Source organism: Mercurialis annua, linkage group LG1-X, assembly GCF_937616625.2.
Source record: "Mercurialis annua linkage group LG1-X, ddMerAnnu1.2, whole genome shotgun sequence".
Lineage (NCBI taxonomy): Eukaryota > Viridiplantae > Streptophyta > Magnoliopsida > Malpighiales > Euphorbiaceae > Mercurialis > Mercurialis annua.
Window position 1 is genome coordinate 53,724,530 of NC_065570.1, and position 15,122 is coordinate 53,739,651.

Here is a 15,122-nt window from a genome sequence, read left to right on the forward strand (position 1 = left end):
TTTATATACAATTTCATCCAGTTTTGATTTGTAGAACAACCAGCAAAAGAAATTAACTTTCAAATCTTATCTACTATTTTAAAATTGTCTGAATTAACTTTCATGTCTAATTTACTGGCCAATTATTTTGATAATTATAAACTCATTTTTAATTGTGAGATATTACATTCACTCCCTCTTAAATTTGCGACGTTATAGTCACGACTAGCTTCGAGTACAGTTCCAAACCGCACACAAGTATTGTGGTTCAAAAATACCCCCTTCTCTTCCAGACACGACAAAACACAAAACTTCCGAGTTAGCTCTAATACCAACTGTAATAGTCTGAATCTAACTGGCCCAAATTAACTTATGAAACTAACCCATTAGCCTCCAAATGGCTAACGCAAATTATTTTGGCAGTTCAGTCCTAAATATTATAAATCACTCAAAACATTCTCACACTTTTGATGTGGAATGTTACAATCAACTTTTTCACTTAGTAGCCAACTTTCTTTGTCAAAATTCACTTCATTTAATGAATTGATAACCGATTGAACTGATTGAGATGTTTGTTATTTTTTTACTGTCAATTTGAGCGGCATGATCTGTTTCGTGACCGAACCTAACCAAATACCATACTGATCAATACATCATCTATATATTTCAATTTGGTTCACCCATACTCGATCCTTTTAATTGAAGATTTAATAATATATTAAATTTAATTTAAATTTACATGTGATTTAAAATTTTATTTCTAATTAAAATATCATATAAATTTAAAAGAAATCCAATTTAAATCCATATATAAAAAAATAGTGAAATTCATTCAAATTCGATGCATGACTAAAGTTAGCATTTGTTATGTTCATTTGATAGTGTTTTTATTATCATTAAATTTGAAGACTGCTTGTGGAAGAAATTAAATTTACAATTTTAACAGAAAGTTGTTAAATGCTTATATCTTGAACTATTGATCATTGGTTAGTTCAATTGATAAATTATTGCTGGCAACTGGTAGATGACAACTGATATATGATAGTGATACATAAAATTTGTTTGGCGAGATTAGTTGTTTTGATATGTTAAATGATCGTAATTGTATAATTATTTTTAAATAATTTTTATATAATTTTAGTTATATTTAATAAGAATCGTTAAACCCATTTTTTATTAAAAAAAGTAAATCAAAGATGATTTAATCTGAAATACTTGAATACTTGATAACTTTTTTAATCAATTCTAGCTATGAAAGTATAATGATTCTAATTTGCTACAGTTTAGAAATAATTATATATATTGAACAAATAATATTTAACAATATTAATAATTTTATATGAATATTTAATAAAAGTAAAACAACTATCAATTTTGAAAAAGAAAATTGGATAAAGCTTTTGTATGGACAATTATATGAAGTTTAAAAAGTTAACAAACATTACTTGTAGTGCGTTGTTAAATTATTTTAATATAGAGAAATTTTTAGGAAGATTCATTCCATCGCGTTATTCATGAACTGAGTTTATCACATTATAATACATCACTAAAATTGATGGTAATATTATAATATTATTATTTAAATATTTAAAAAAATAACAAATGATATTATTCAGTTCATGTATAACGTAGTGAACTGAGTCTATCTAATTTTTTTTTTTAATATAATAGGTGACATATATTATCTTCAAATTACTGTTATATTAGTATTTTGTCTCTCTATATTATAAGCAGTAACCATACATTAATTCTCTTTTGGATAGATCTATACAATAATAGTGTTATTTTATTATTTTTCTGGAAAAGCCAAATGGATATTGGATTTCTTAAGAGACAAATGTAAATCTTGAAGTAATAAATTTTTGAAAAACAAAGTTGATTGGGGCTATATGTTCACATGCCCAGAAAATGATGTGATAAGAGTATGATATAATGATTGATTGATGAGGACTATGAAATGCATGTGTCATACGCATCACCACCCATTTTAATCTCCCCAATTTCAAATCCTCCTCACTCATTTATTTTTGCATTTCTAGTGTTTGTTCTCTCATGACTGAAGTCAGCACTGACGCTATCAAGATATATCTCATGCACAATATGGGCACGTTTTATAACATTCTTGTAAAAAGAAAATGAAAAATTAAATCTATTAGAACATTTTTAAATCGGACCTAAATCCCAATATAAATTGGGCTTTTTTCATAAACAACTAAAATGAGAAAATTACATGGAATCCCCCAAAATCTCAAATGTTTATGTTAGTGACTCAGAATTTTATTTTTTGCAAAAATCTCTCAATTTTAAAACATTCTTTTCATGCCTACCTTTTTATATTTGTCATTCCTATTTTATCCCTCCCTATGGTATATGTTTCTTATTATGTTTCTCTTACACTGAATAATATGCCCCATTATCTTCTTCACTTCCCATTATCAACAGTACAATAAACACCTACTCCATCAAACTCTCGTTCTTCATCTTCGCCGCCGCCGCCGCCATAATCCGATTCACAATGTAGCCCACCACTTAATTGAATATAAATTTCTTCTAATTGCCACCTTCGTTTTTCTATTTAAGCTAAAAGGCAAAAAACATTCTACTGTTTTTATTTTCTGCTTGTGATTCTTCTACTTTGCTAGCTTGACTAACATAATTGAAGCAATGCATGAGCTGTTTGGCAGGAGAAAACTAGAGTATTATCTTCGTTAGGTACCCTTTTCATTTATATTTTTTAATTGGAAATTTTTTTTAAACTTAATTTGAATTGTATTTGGGATTTGATTGCAGGGATTGAGCTAAAAAAATTAGGACAGATTGGAGAAATGTCGGTGATTTCGCAGAAAGAATGGGGTTATCTGACAAAGATTGATGGACGAGCGGCTCCTACTTGGGGAATGTCATATGAAACAAAGGGAAAAAAGTTGCTTATCCCATAAACAAAAGTTGAAGAGATAATTGTACTATATTGTTAAATTTTGAAATATAGATGAAATTTTTTATTATTTGAACTGTAACATTTTATAGTTGATTAATGTAATACATATTAAGAAACTAAGCTTTAAAGTTAAGGTTTGTCAGATAATGTGATTGTAGATGGATATTTAATGAGACAATGTGATCTCAGATGGCTATCCAATGTGCTGTTATAATTAGGATAACTTAGTTAGATAGAGGTTGTTGCATAGAATAACAAATTCGTAATTTCGTACCTGCACAATAATCATTTTAAGTGAAATGTATTTGACAGTCTAAAAACCGAAAATTAACCTGATGTGAACCTATATAAACTGAACTATCTTAATTCAGTTTTTAATAAGATTTATCTTGCTGCTTTTTACAATTTTAACTGAAATTTAATATAGAGAGAATTTTGAGATTTAGTGTAATAAACTAATTAAATATCTCTTTTAAGTGAAATGTATTTGACAGACTATAAAAGTAAAAATCAACCTGATGTGAACCTATATCAACTATTATTGCCAATTTTGATTAAATTTCTTCAGTGGTAGTTTCCGATGCAGAAATTGCTAAAGAAGTGTTAAAGATGCATGATTTGAAATTTGCATAGAGGCCAAAAAATTTTGTTTCTCAGATTGTAATTTATGGTAATGATCCATTTCATAATTTCATCTTTGTATATAATTGAATTTTAAGCATCGAATGTGTTCTATTTGAGAAATTATAAATGTGATGGAGATAATTGATGCAAGTTGCTTACATATCTGTATATGGAAACTAGAAAGGAGAAAAGGATGAGTTCAAAATTCAAAATTAAATACTTCAATATACTAATTTGTTCCATTTTGAGCTAAAATTGATTGTGGTTTTATTTCTGAAATTAAGGCTTTTGAGCTTAATTTTAGAGCTATTTTATAGGATGGAGAGTCTCAATTTTGTCAAGAATGGTGTTTTTAAACTGCCTCCTATAAAATTTGAATAAGATGTGAACCGAATGTGAACCGGATGTAAACCTATATCAACATTGAACTACTTTAATTTAATTTTTAATAAAAAAAAATTACTGCTCTTTACAATCTTAAATATATTTTATATAAAGAAAATTTTGAGATTTAGTGTAATCTACAAATTGAATATCTCTTTTAAGTGAAATATATTTGAAAATCTATAGAACCAAAAATCAACATGATATGAACTGGATGTATCAACTGAACTACTTTAATTCAACTTTTAATAAAATTTATCTTGCTGCTCTTTATAATTTTAAATACATTTTATATAGAGAGAATTTTGAGATTTAGTGCAATACATAAATTAAATATCTATTTTAAGTAAAATATATTTAACAGTTTATAAAACCGAAACGCAACCTGATGTGAACCGGATGTATACCTATATCAACTGAACTATCTTAATTCATTTTTTAATAAAAAAAATTTTTTGTTGCTCTTTATAATCTTAAATGTCATTTTATATAGGGAGAATTTTGAGATTTAGTGTAATAACAAATTGAATACATGTTTTAAGTGAAATATATTTAACAGTTTATAAAACCGAAAATCAACTTGATATGAACCATATGTGAATCTATATAAACTGAACTATCTTAATTCAATTTTTAATAAAATTTGTCTTACTGCTCTTTACAATCTTAAATGACATTTTATATAGAGAAAATTTTGAGATTTAGTGTAATCAAAATTGAATATCTCTTTTAAGTGAAATATATTTGACAGTGTATAAAACTAAAAATCAACTTGATATGAACTGGATGTGAACTTATATTAACTGATTGCTTTGATTTAATTTTTAATACCATAGACATATACCATACATAAATTCTCACGTTATGTTTAATTTATTTCTCTAATATTTCAAAATTGGCATTAAGTTATGCATTTGAAATGCAAAGATACGTGTAACCAAAATAAACCAGATAAGAGCAAAATCATTAAAAAGAAACATTTTGAATTTCCATTTATATAATACAATTACTATTACATATTTAATTTATAAACTTAACTGAAAAACCAGAATATATCCACTTAAGGGCATTCTCCTCTAATTCTTCTTGTTTTCTGCATAGCTTTGGCATAATTGTCACTTTCATAGCATGAACCGTACACAAATTTATAGTCTCAAAAGCTCCAACGAGGTATGCATCTGTTGACACTTGAAATTGAAGGTCAGTCTTGAAGTCCCAAGCAATTTCACAAACCAATCTCTGGTACGGGAGCTTAATTTAGATAAAAAATTCAATGCTCTTATGTTACTTATGGATCTCACGTAGTGCGACAGATCCGGATCCAAACCTGTGTGGCTTCTTCTCTTTATCGGTTGCCGGAGCAGACTTTTTGGCTGCTTTTGTTGCTAACTGCTTATGTGGAGCTTCTTCTCCGGTGATTTTTTAACGGTTTCTTTAGTTTTGGCCATGTCAATGCCGCCACACCTACTCCCATCCATCCTCCCATCACCACTACTGTCATCGTCTTGCCGGAATCTTGTTTAAAACTCCTAATTCTGAATTTAATTACACATAAAAAAGCTGCTTTAAATGAAAATCACCGTTAAATAGGTATCCAAGACCTGCAACTTCTTCTCTAGCACACTTTGATGGAGGGGGCATAATTGTCCAATATTTTTGTAAAACAGCTAATATTGGGTTATTGAGGGAATTGTGAAATGTTTTCTATTTTATTGAGAGATTACTGCAAAAATTAAAAAGCTGAGGTAAAAACATTAGACAAGACCACTTTTGAGGGATTTGTGTAGATTACCCAACTAAAATTTAGGGATATGTACAGAAATGCTTGATTTCATACACTCCACAGCAATAATATGCTTTGAATAATTTTTTTATCATTTATACGCTTTTTTAACTATTAGCTTTGCACTTATATTCTATTATCACGTTACTAAGGTTACTCTACTCATTCTTACCTTTAGTTTTAATCCTTCTGGCAACATATTATATATATAAATCATTAAATTACTTTTTGGGAACTAATAATGCTATTTATATGTCATTAATAGGTTATTTGACTTAATATTTTTTATTTAATTTGTTTATTTGAATTTTTTTTTAAAAAAAAACTCTTACTGCACAATTGTTTTAAATATTAGTGTTATTAATATTATAATAAAATTATTTAATTTTTAAATTAAAAAATTAAAAAATTAATTTACATCACTAAAATATTTGTCTATCTTTGAATATTTAATTTTTTAAATGTAAATACTTGTCTTATATATTGAAATATTTATTTTTTTAATTTTTTTAATTTTTTCTTTTTAATATATTATTATTATTTTATCATATATATAAATATATATATATATATATATATACACACACACTAATACTTTTTATTTAATTTTATATTTGACAATGATATAATCTCTTTTAATTTTTATTATGCTTAAATATCATCCAGTTTTATAAAATAAAAATGTAAATAATATAAATGTGTACTACTCATTTATATTATACATATGTGAGATGAGAGCATAAAAATAGAATTATTATTAAAATAGATTATAATGTTAGTTGATAATAGCAAACAATAAAATAAAATAAACAATATCCCATATCGTGAGCACCAACGAGCAACTATCAAAAACTAAAAAAAGCAATCGGAAGGTAGTAAAAAAGCAATGAAAATCAAAATCAATTAAAATAAATAAGAGAAACAACCAACGAGCAACTAACAAGCAACTTAAAGAGCAACGAGCAATCATATATATTTCAAAAAGCAACTAAAAAAAACCGACAAGCAAACAGCGAGCAAATAAAGAGAAAATAAAGATCAACTAAATATCAAATAAAGACAGCATGTAAATGAAACTTTAGTAATTGATATTGTTTCAAATGGGAATTATACAAACCTATGGACTACGACTTGATTAATCTTAATTTGGAAACTCTAAAAATATCGTAACAAAAGGATTTTTCAGCAAAGGGATTCGTCTGCGTAAAAGGTGGTTTTACGATGCTTACATATTGTAGCCTTTTATTACAAATGTAAACATCCTTCTTTTATTTATACTGATTTAAAATTGTATATAAATCTGGATAGTATTCTATTTTTTTAGCTTGTTTTTTCTTTCTCGGAGTCGTAGCCTTAAGTGGCGTAAACTTTTTGAATGGTGGAGTTTTTTGCCACTTTTTGTGGTTTTAATAAAGGTTTATTGATAAAAATAAATAAATATCAACTAAAGAACAGTCAAAATTAAAATAAAATTAAATATATATTTTTATGTTTATTGTTTTATATCCTATAAATTAATACTTTTAAAATCAAAAACATTTGTAAGAAAAAAAAAATTAGCACAGAAAAGAAAATATTGAAATATTGGTTTGATAATGGTAAAATGAATAGGACAAAACATATGTAATGGATGCACATGATATAATAAAAGGCATAAAGCATGCAGATGAAGGTGCTAAAAAAGGCGTAATTGTGAAAGAAGAAAATTAAAAAAGAGACACGCTTGAAAATGAAAGTTGTGGGAACGTGATTTTGCAAAGATTAGAAAAAGAGAGTATATGGTGTAATTTCCTCTAAAATTTAACATTACTTTATAAATATACAGGACATAGTTTCATATTTGTAAATTACTGTACACGGGTATTATTATGACATTTATACGAATTTTATCTTTTCTTCTCCATCTTCCTCCTCCTTCTTATTTTCTTATATTTACAAAATTTATTGTCAGCCCACCACCGCCGAAGTTTTGCGGCTAGCCTCCATCCTCATCCATCACCGCTGCCCTTCATCTTTCCTCAGCGTCGTCGGCTTAATATAATTATTTACTTAATATGATTTTATTATAATTATAGCCTATCTAAAATTATTATAATTTTATTATAATTATAGCCTATTTAAAATTATTATCATTTATTCAAAATAAAATTGTACATTGCTGATTGTAAAATTAATTTATTTTTAGTAACTTAAATTATTGAATTCGTTAGTTACTGTTCGTCTAGAAATAATCTGGACTCGAATCTTTAAATTTATAATCGGGATCGGTTTGAGGTTTGATGCTTTAACAAACTTGTGAAAAGATTCACAGAGTTTCGTTGGTTAAAATACTCAGTCACGTAATCTAACAGTATTAATTTGGGAGTTAAGAAACCCATGCAAGATTAATATCAAAACTACTCTTAAGTTAAAATAATCCGGGGATTGCGGGATAAAAAACACTGGACTTGATTTTTAAATGTTTGATTGATTTGTTGATACCGAAAATATAAAACTCTGAGCTATTTATAACTCTACAAAATCAAGTTTTCTGATGTTTCTAAAGAGAAATATTCCTAATGAGTTACAAATTCCTATTAAAAAATAAAAGACTAATATGAAAAGGCTTTAGTTAGGCTTCATTCCTTAAATAAGTCCATGTGAGACTCTGATCTATGATTCTCTGGGCCTGTGTAAACAGTTACTAATTAAATATCTCTTATTCTACACTTAATAGATAAAACTAATACATAATAATACATACGTTCTATAATATAAATTTTAATTTTGAAACTAAAATATAATATTTTTAATTGAATTTAATATTTGATATTAAATGATACAATTATAGTAGTATTTATACAATTGTAAAGGAAACAATTTACGTTGTATATATAAACTAATAAAAAATATGAGATGATCTAAATTTATATATTTCTTCTTTTGTAAAATGTGATTAACCAGTTTAAAAGTTTAGCTTTAAGTTTTAAATTTTAATTTTCAAGGTTAATAATTTAGGTTTAGGTTTTGAAGTTTTAAAAACCGCGGTTAACCGGTTTGTAAATAATATATACATAAATTTTTAATAATTCAAATAAAATACATTTTATAATCTACGCATATAAAAATTCTAAACAATAAAATATATTTAAAAAATATTTTTATTTAGGAATATTTTTTTTTTGGTAAATCACCAAAAAAGGAGCACATAGCTGCTATAGACAAAAAAAACATATATAGATATATAATATTTTAGAAAAAAAAATTTATTTTTCTTGATAAAATATTTACCTAAGTGAAGTAGGATCATATAAGATTTATATTTTAATAATTAAATAGAATGAATATTAAAGTTTAATTATTAGAATGTATTTAAAACTTTCTCTATAATTTTTTTTTTGTATCTAATTTTTTTAATGGATACATGGTTAAAAATCGCAAAACCAAACCGTTTTAAATGGTTAATCGATTTAATGGTCAACCGTTTAAAATTTTAGGTTTAGGTTTTAAATTTTAAAAACCGTAATACTATGGATCGATTTATAAATTACCCTTGTGGACCGATTAACCGGTCCATGCCCACCCCTAGACAACGAAATACATCATTACTTCGAAAAATAAAACGAGGGTTATGATCTATAATGAATCACCCTTTTATTAAAATCAAAGCAAATCCTTGTAATTTGCTGACTAATTCCAAAAAACTTATTTGTTCCTTACTGATAATGTAATAATAATAACATATTAAAGGGGCAAAACAACCTCGGTAGAGTGAAGTGTCACTAAATGAAACAATGAATGAAGCGACCTATCTAAAACGACCGTAACCAGGGAACAGTGAAATCTCTAATAATACTTGAATTTTACAAGATTCGTAGCTCCGATGTCGCGTATTAAAATAGACCAGATGTCCGTTCATCCGAGATATTGAAAACACGAGATTATATTAAAGAATGGGCCGAGCTCTCTTCAGCCGGTTCATTTTCGTACATATTAGATCTCGAGTGAACCACAAATTATCCTCTCGCATATATGTTTTTTTATTTTTTATTTTTGAAAAGAAAAATCAGATTTTGATGAGACATTTATGATAATTATGGACTGCGATATATTACATAAAAAATAAAACAAATAATTTATATTAAGAAACATTTCAGATAATTAATATTACAAATATAAATTCAAGCCATAAGAAAAATTATTTAATTTTTTTTTTTCTAGATCTAATGTTTGTTAATAATTATTTATATAAAATTTCATTAAATAAAGAGAAATATAAATATTTGTGTATTGTTTTTTTACAATTATTATAAATATATATATAAAGATAAAAATTATTTTATTAGTGTGTTGTGTGGAAATTTTAGGAAAATGGCGCAAAAATAAGTACTAATAATAAAAAGTATGATATTAATTATTGAAGTGCAAAAATTACTTCTTAGCATTTTCCTCTTATAAAGAAAATTTATCGTTACCGAGGAAACTTAAATCTCCCAACACATTACACTTGCTTCAATGCATAAGGGCATAATAGTAAACGTTATCACTAATCAATGTGAAAAAGATTAACTTTTACCCTATTAAACACATTTTATCCGGATAAATTCTATCTATTTATCACTACTCTTTAAATTAATAATATGTTAATTTTTGATTGATATTGTGTTGATATTTTGCCCAAGTTTGGCTCTTATTATTGCTGGTAGTATAACTATCTATAGGGAGATGGTTAGAGAAAAAAGCGTCGATGAGAAATAAAGTGATGAAGAGATGCCGAAGAAAAAAAGGTGAAGTGATCAACAAATAATGTTATGACCCTAACCTCATATTATGGGATCCATATATCTCTTACCAATTCATTATTTACATGGCATAAATATCAAGTTAACTAAAATTGATGATATATGCGCCAATTGTATCGGTTTCATCAGCATTGAAAGTCATGTTCTAAATCTTGTTAGCGAAAGATATATTAATTTTACAAAATAGGATTAAAATAACTTTTTTTTATTGAGACTTTTTTTTCTCTAAATTATAAGATTTAAAAAACTTCTCGTAATGTTGTTGGAAGTGGACCATATTTATCGTTACAATTCAGACACTTCATCAGACCATTCAATTGGTAGGAGCAATGTGTGCAAACATCTTTTAAAAGTTAATAAAAGCAAGTGAAATAAAAGTTAATAATATAGAAATGTTAGAATGACTTTTGCCTAACAAAATTGTTTGGATTATACACATATTTGAGATTATAAAATTAAGTAGTAAAAGTTATTTTGGAGATTTTTTTTTGTCAAAGATAGCCTACTCTAATTGTTAGCGGGGTTAGCGGGAGTTAAAATTAAATATTTTTAAATAGGCATATTGCCCGTGAGTTTAGGCAACTGGGTCAAGCCTTCAAGTGTATTTTGGAGTATTTGATATCATGAAAAAAGTTAAGAATACAAGTAAAACACTTTATTTTTAAAATTTATTTAAATTATTAACTAAATTCTTTATATTTTTAATTATAATTTTCCACATTATTGTGATTCCACAATTTGATTACAAGATATATATATAAAAAATTAAAAGTCAACATTTAAAATATTAAAATTGAATACAAATTTATATGTATTTTCGTACTAAAATAAAACGAAAATCACCCCAAGTTTTTCCCTTTTTCTGTTTTTTTTCCCGTGATATTCTCTTTTTCTTGATTATTGGAGTGGTTTTGAACAGGGTTTTTTAGACAACTACCTTCAAAACACCTAAATATTCTCAAGATTACCTATTGACTAAAACTAATTAAAATTTACGATTTGATAAAAATTTGTTGCAAAAATAAATTTTTTATTTTGAAAACTACAGTTTCCAACGAATCTCCCAAATTTGTTTTCATTTTTCATCGGTTCGTCAACTCCTACCTCGCAATTTTATACCAGAGCATCCATGGCAATTTTTCTTTCAAGATCGATGAAGCATTAACGAACAAGATGGATAACTCGGTTTCTGCATCTAGTCCTCTAGTTGCTGCTCTTGTTTATATTCATCTCGATTGATTTTTTCTTTTTTGATTAATTTTCAGTTCTTCATCGTTTTCCCTATTTACGCGAATTGTTTGATTAATTTCTAGGGTTTCGCTTTACAAAATCAAGCAGCAAGGAGATAGATTAATGGAGTGGGGAAACATAACAGGAAAAGATCTGATTGACGCGCTTAGAGAAGTAGATTGGTCATCTCCTCCGCATCCGCTCTCTGAATTCTTCTCCAGATTCACACTCCCTCGTTCTTCTTTTAAATGGAATAGCCGCCTCAAATGCAATTTCTATTTGTTTGATTCTTACTAATGTCCAATTTTTAGTGTTTCTAACAGCACCTTTAGAGGCATCAGATCCACTCAATAATTGCCACACATGGAATAATATCATTTCTTTGATGTTACTTTTTATTTTATAGTTGTAATTGATATTCCAAAATTGTTTAAGTGACACTCAGTTATTATCCAGTTATACATTTTAAGCTTAGTTATTTGTTCTTTTTTCTTCATATTTTTTTTTCTTGATAACAGTTTAGTAAACCTTTAGTCATCTATTAACAAAATAGTATTCCGATTTAAATAGTTTTATTATCAATGAATATTAGAAAATATGTTAGTGAACGTTTTTAAAAATCTTGGGTATCGTAAAAGTACATCTGGTAAGCTAGTAGTAAATTGTTAATAAACTTTTATATAATATACTAACAATAATAGTAATTGTCTACTTATTGTAATGACATTGGATAATCTATCAATACACTTTGAGTAATCTATTAGTAAATCTATAGGAATATTAAAAGGATGTAGAATAAATTTTATTGGTTAACTTTTGGAAACCTATTAGAAAATTTTAGAGATGTTTATTGGTTATCTTTGGGTTACCTATTAGTTGAAAGTGTAACCTATCTGTAAAAATATTTGGTAACCATTTAATAAATTTTTAGTAACCAATTAACAAACATAAAACAATAGTATCTCGATTTAAATTGTTTTATTATCGGTGAACATTAGGAAACTTATTAGTAAACTCTTTTGGAAACCTCGAGTATCTTAATAGCCACATATTATTATATTATACTGATACAAAGTGTTATTATTGGTAACTTTTGGGATATCTATTAGTTTCTATTGGATATTCTGATAGTAAACACTTAAAAATTTATTAGCAAACTTATAGTAAAAGTATTCTTACATAATTTGATAGTATATTGGTGAATATTAAAAACCTATTAGTAAACCTTTTGGAAACTTTTGTTATCTTAATAGTAAATGTGCAATAATAGTATAAAAGAAAGCAACCCATTTTTAAGCATTTAAAAATAAAAATTACTAACGGTTTACTAAATATCTGTTTACTGTAAGTTCACTAACAGTTTACTAATGGTCTACTATCGATTTACTTAAAAATCAAATTACTATTTTTAATTTTTAAATTATAAAATATTAAAATGAATTACTACTTAATTCACTAAAATTATTGGCGCACCATTAGTAAACCATTAGTGAACCAACAACAAAACCATTATAGATACACAAGTGAAAAAAAAAAGAAATTACATAAAAAATCAAGATCATCAAAAAATAATTATAAATTTGCAAACGGTTAACTTAATGTTCACTAATGATATTACTAAAATTAAAATTATTGGTTTACTATTAGTAAACCGTTGGTAAACCAACAAGAAAATCACTATAATCATAAATTACAAAATAAAATCACAAAACATAACGATTTCAATTTTTCTCGTTCAGACGAAGACTCTATTTTTCTTCCAATTCGGATCTCTCTGTATTGGAACGAAGAGCTTCCGCAGCTGTGCAATTACAACGCAACTGTGCAATTACTAATAATTTATTATCGGAATACTAAAAAAATTAAGTTAATTCACTAACAGTTTACTATTAATATTATAAACATGTGTAAAATTAGTTTTACTTCGACAAACAAACTTCAAATCAACAATTATTGATAAATAAATTAATAAAACTCCTTAAAGTCAAGAGAAATTTCAATTACAATCATACTAAAATAAATTCAATTATCATTATGGAAAAAATAATTCCAATAATATCGGATTAATAAATATGAATTTACTATCGGTTTACTAACTGTTTACTTAGCCTAAAGTTTATTAACTAACTACAACAAATACATATTAGAAGAAATACCCAGCTATGGCCATCTACAAACAAAATAAATTATGAACATAAATGAACAACTAACAAAGTAATAATAAATTTGTATTTATATGAAAAAAAAACTACTATCAAATGAAATAAAGAGAGAAACAAACTTCCACTGCTCTAATAATCTCTCCTCTGGTTATTTATGGGTATTGCTTTTTCCTCTGGCAACACTTCTATAAAAGTCTGAACTCTGAACATTAATCTCTTTGCCCATCAAATTGGATCTACAGATCAAAGGCGCTCTTGTAACTGTTGGGGTTTAACAATTTTTTTTATCCATCATTGCCGATGGATAGAAATTTGTTTGCCCAAGTTAGGCATTTGGCATCGACTTTTGCTTTATTGATGAATGGTTTCAAGTTGGACTTAATGTAAACTGATCAGGTCTGAAGTTGAATATATAAACAATAGAACAAAGGATCATTTTACCCCCCGAACTTGGCGCAAAGTATCAAAAATGTCTAAATTAGCGAAACCGGATCACTTTTACCCTGAACTTGGCAAAACCGTTTCAAAAACACCCCTATGCTGATGTGGCACCCTAATTGGAGAGTGAGATTTTAATTTTACTCTAATTAACCCTAATTAACTTAATCTAATTAAATATTTAACCCTAATTAATCTATTTTAATTAAATCTTTAATTTAAATTTTAAAAACAATAAATTTATCGGATTTTTTTTTACACCACCGCCGCCGCTATCCGTCTTCCTCCACCTCTACCAACCACCACCCAAAATTCAGACTTTTTATCAAACACTATATGTGCAACTTCTTTTTAACTCTACCATTCAATTTATTCTTTTTATACAGTGCCCATTTCATAAAACAAGTTTCAAAAATCAAATTAATCATAAATTACATGAAATTAAAAATAAACACAGCGGTAGCAATTCGAGTCATAAATTAGGGAAGATTACAAAGTTTTTTAGGAGTAGATATATTGCTTCAATCACAACTAGATCAAACCCAACATCGTAATCCTTACCCAATTCAACAGAAATTTCGCATTATGGCCGAAGAATCTCAGCAGATCCGAATCACATTTGAAACCAATCGAAGAGAGACCTCTATTCTGTTTGGCATCACAAACTAATTTTTTAAATTTCGAACAGTACAAAAATCAAGAAAAAGCGTAAAAAAGAAAGGGAGAAGAGAAGTAAGATCTTTTTGCAAGAAACCAAGCGTGTCCGTATAAGTGAGAATAAGTATCGATTCTGTTGTGCCTCA

At 26.9% G+C, this 15,122-nt stretch overlaps 1 pseudogene; it reads right to left on the bottom strand.

The window, feature by feature from the left end:
- Positions 1-4,985: 4,985 nt before the first annotated feature.
- LOC126673102 (histone H3.2-like) lies at positions 4,986-5,679 on the bottom strand (annotated as a pseudogene).
- Positions 5,680-15,122: the final 9,443 nt, after the last annotated feature.